Source organism: Epinephelus lanceolatus, chromosome 24, assembly GCF_041903045.1.
Source record: "Epinephelus lanceolatus isolate andai-2023 chromosome 24, ASM4190304v1, whole genome shotgun sequence".
Classification (NCBI taxonomy): domain Eukaryota; kingdom Metazoa; phylum Chordata; class Actinopteri; order Perciformes; family Serranidae; genus Epinephelus; species Epinephelus lanceolatus.
The window spans coordinates 773,301-778,011 of NC_135757.1; the positions used below are offsets into that span (position 1 = coordinate 773,301).

Consider the following 4,711-nt stretch of genomic DNA (forward strand, 5'->3'; position numbering starts at 1 on the left):
TGTGTACAGTGTCAGAGTGAGGGAGCTGCCCTTGGTGAGGCGCCCCAAGCGGTTGGGGGGTTGGTGCCTTGCTCAGGGGCACCTCGGCAGTGCCCAGGAGGTGAACTGGCACCTCTCCAGCCACCAGTCCACACTCCATATTTTGGTCCGGACGGGGACTCGAGCAGGCGACCCTCTGGTTCCCAACCCAAGTCCCTGTGGAGCCACTGCTGCACCCAACCCCCCCCCTGGACTGGAGGACAAATTCAACGTCCATGTTCACACAGTATTGTCCCCTGTCATGAGACACTGTGGGGACATCCACTCATTTCATTCTTCTTCTTCTGGGGCCAAAAACTATTTCAAATCCAAATAACACATTTAGAGTCTGATTCAGATCTTTTTTTAAGAAAAATAAAATAAAATGAGTCATTACTGAAGAAATCCAGAAAAAACATTGATGGAACAGCTGATTCCAAACTTTATATTTTAAAGGAACCCACAGAACCAGGAAGTAGTGCACAGACTAAATAAAACCCTTTAAACCCTGATTATTTTTGTTCCTAACTGCACTTCCATTATTTCACTGATTACTGTAAAACTTCCATTAAAAGCCTCGTCCCAGTTTAACACCCAGTCCCTTTAACCAGACACATGTTGACAAATAAAGGCCCGTCTCAATTAGAGGCCTGGTCTGGTTGCCAAGCAGTTCATTTTCTTTATACAAGTTCTTTGGATGTTTAAACCCGGGTTGTTGTCTACCTCAAATGATGTGTCCATTCCTGGATTACCCTGTAGGTTATTCATATTCCTTCAGTCTGTCGGGGTCCTCAGGTCAAAAGGTTCATCCATAAAAATGAATCCAAGTTGTGAGGATTGTTTTAACAGGACAAAGTGGTTTTGTGTCGGTGTTCCCAGTGCTGTAACTCTCTCTGATGCTCCGTCTGTCAGAGTTAGACCAAATTAATGACTCATAATTTATATGTTATCTGGAGCCTAATTCTTAAAGAACTAATATTCAGACTGGTTTAAAAACACTTTGACTGTATTTCCTGATCTTTGCTGAGCAGCAGTTTGTGTGACAGCAATTAAAGGCCTGTCTCAAATACAGGCCTGTTGACTTCAGTCAGTGAAGCTATTAAGTGAAGTTTCACGGTATTTTTGTTCTTCTTTGCTCTTCACTTCCGTTATTTCTCCACAGATTATATATGCATGAATCAGTGGGTTGAATCAGCGGCCCACGGATTCTGCAGAGATGATAAACACCATCTCAGGTGGATCAGATGAAGATTATCTGCCGGCGTGGTTTCACAGCGACGATAACTTCAGACTCTGAGATTTCAGGCTCCTTGTTGGGACGAAGCTCAAGTGAGGAATCACCTGAGGAGACAAAACTGTGATGAGTCATGGTTAAAATATCAAATATCTACAGTGAGACTGTCGTAAATGTTCCTGATCACACTCCTGCTCCTGAGAGGATCAACTGTTTTCATATTAACAACCCCGTGACCTTTCCTCTGGCGCCACCCACAGGACAAACTCTACATCTGTAGCTCCAAGAAAAGTCAAATCACCACGACAAACTCACACATACCGTGTAATCCATCAGAAGGGGAGCTGTCTTTAATTATTCCAGGACATCGTGATGACGGCCGAGTTTCTATCATATCTAGACCTGAAGGATCTGCACCTCCTTTTGCCTCCATCGTTACAGCTCTGTAAGACAGAGAGGACGGTCAGGTGTGTCGGCTTCACCGAGGTCAACACTGTGTCGATATTTAGCTTTTTGTGTAGTATAAATATATGAATTTTATATGTTACATTTGTGTATTACTGTGTGGCAGATACATTAAAACTTTACACTTCAACAACAACAACAACAACAACGCTGTGGTTAACAATAACTTTGTTATTATGGTTTGGGAGAGATCATGTTTGGGCCTAAAAATCCAACTTTGACGTCACTGTCCTGACAGGAAACGCAGTGACGTCTCGGTAAAACACAACTGAGGGGTAGCCTATTCCAGAAAGCAGGTTTAGTGAAAACTCTGAGTATGTTAACCCTGAAATGAGGGAAACTCTGGGTTTTCTGTTCCAGACAGAGAGGTAACTGAAACTCTGAGTCAGTCACCATGGTAACAGACTCTGTGAACATAACCTGCTCGCTGACAGGTTTCCTTCAATAAACCCTGAGTGTTTCTCTGTCTCCTCCCTCTTACACGCTGTTTCATTTCCTCATTCATTCAGTCCGTGTCAAAGCTTGTATGGAAGCGCATTCATTAGCGGAGATTTACCGTCTGTCACAGTCTAAATCCTGCTGGATATTAGTTTGTTACTCAGGACTGTCTGAAGTTACTGAATTTATGCACATCAGTCATTTCTTTGGACATCAGTTTTTGTCTTTACATTCAAATATTACACAGCGAGAATTCACCCTCAGCTCAGAATCAAACCTCTGTCCTTTTTATATTTATTATTTTTATAACACTGTGCACAAGGATCAGACTGTCAGTCTGTTAGAGCAGCTCCCAAATGTTTATTGCACATAATGTGTAGGTCTAATTATTTACATTTTAAAAATGGGTATGAAGCTTTAGACACGTACTATCAGTGACTAATGATCTCTGTCACTGATGTCATTGGTCGCACTGATGGAACATAATTCCTATATCCTAATATTGGGGATTATATGTTCATATTTCTGAGTGAGCAATGGTGCAGCATTTCACTGTCTTTAAATTTACTACATTTGTAGCTGAAATAAAGTCACTGAATGCTGTTGAGTCAAGATACAAATAGATGTCCAACATTTTAAAATCTACTGTATTTTAACCTCAACGTCTTTTCAAGTGCAAATCACCAAACATGTTATTACTGGGTCAGACTGTGAGTTTACAGTCATGTCTTTATGTCTTTGATCTATAGCCTAGCCTATATGTTTTAAATCTTCCTCCTGTGTTTTTCCCCATCAGATTAAATCTGAACAAATATATTATTATATATTATTAATATAATGTAATGTATCTACAGCCTGATACACAGTCAGATTCCACCACTTTATCTTCATTAAGGAAATGTAAGTCTGATAAATGATGAATCAACTTTTTTATTAACTTTATGGTTAACTTATTTACACTTTCCTCGCTCTGACTCAGGCTCTTCTTTTAAAGATAAACGTGCACCGTCTGCTACACATGCATTAATATCTCTACATCCACTGGATTAAAATGGAGGCGCTGTCTTTTATTTACCTGTTGCCATGGTGAATCGTGGAGTCGGAGCTCCATTGATGATGGCTTTTTATTGTCGGCTTAACTCAGAGTGAACATACTCAGAGTTGACTGAACTAACTCAAATCAGCTGTTCTGGAACCGGTAACTCAGAGTTTCCCATCTCAGGGTAAATCAACTCAGAATTCAGGGTCAGACTCAGAGTTTGTTGAACCCCCTACCTGGAATACCCCTCTGCTTTTGGTTCCTATAAAGCTGCTGGAAGAAAAGCGACAGGATGCTAAATCACAACAGTCTTGTTGTTTGTTTGTGATGAGCAGTGATTTGCAGCATGGCAGGCGTCCCTCCAAGGTCAGGTCTCCTAGTCAGCTCATATACTATGTATCTTTAGTAACACTGATATGTATGAAATGTACAATTAAACATGTTCCTGGAGGAATGTCAACATTGTCTTCTGGTAACTGGGGTGAGTTTGTTAGCAGTTTAAACTGTGCAACACTTTATACACAACCCACCTCCACCAGCGCCGCTCACACATTAATGCATCAGCGTTAATAGTCCCTTTATATATACAGAACCAATGCCTCAGAACCATCTTGAGGATCTCATGGCAAAACCCACATCACCAACAATGAGGTGATGAGAAGGGCAGGGGTGGCGCTAGTGTCTGATATGGTCTCTGACAGGAGAAGAAGAATGGTTGGACATGTACTCCGACTGCCAAGAGAGAGACCAGCAATGGACTGGGTGCCTGAGGGCGGCAAGAGGAAGAGAGGGAGGCCAAAGAAGACGTGGAGACAGACATTTACGGAAGACCTAAGATTGGTGTCAGCTGGCATGGTGCAAGGAGGGTCGCAAGGGACCAGAGCAACTGGAGTGGACTCGTCACCCAATGTTCCAACAGGAACAGGAGGAACTAAGTCTAAGTAAGTAAGATATCTAAATATTAAGACTGTGACAGGAAGCATACAGCATAATGAGAACTTTCATTTTTGTTACTTTAAGATTTAGGTTGTTGTATACGAGTGTTTCCTCCTCCCTCTGACCTGAGAGCAGCTTTGCTCCTCTGTGAGGCACAGCTCCACTTCACACTTCAGCTAGATGTCCTCATCCTTCCTGGAGAACTGGAACACGTTGAAAGAGAAGGAGTTGGATGTTCCCTCGTCGCTTTCCTCCTCCTCCTCCGTCGAGTCTTTGCCACATCTGCTCAGAAACAGGAAACCACACATGATGACATCAGCAGCATCAGCAGCTGATCCTGGCAGCCACTGACAGAGTCTCACCTGCCAACGATGAGGTCGTATGGTGAAACTCCATCAGCTGACTGCTCTCTGGTTGCATAGCAGGATCTGGTCACCATGGCGACCTTGCTGTCATCCAGCCCTGTCATCACCAGCGTCACTCAGATCTTCTGGAGTCCATAACGTTATCATCCAGTCCATCAACCAAACGTATCTTTCTATCACGAATGAAGTGGTAAAGGTTAAAACAAGGTGAGATTG

General features: G+C 42.7%; 1 long non-coding RNA gene across 1 annotated transcript; it reads right to left on the reverse strand.

Moving 5' to 3' along the window:
- Positions 1 to 211: 211 nt before the first annotated feature.
- LOC117250000 (uncharacterized) lies at positions 212 to 4,711 on the reverse strand. The gene is made up of 4 exons (XR_013490480.1): positions 4,493 to 4,711; positions 4,256 to 4,412; positions 1,560 to 1,695; positions 212 to 1,405 (listed from the first exon to the last, which is right to left on the reverse strand). It is a non-coding gene; the product is annotated as an uncharacterized LOC117250000 (long non-coding RNA).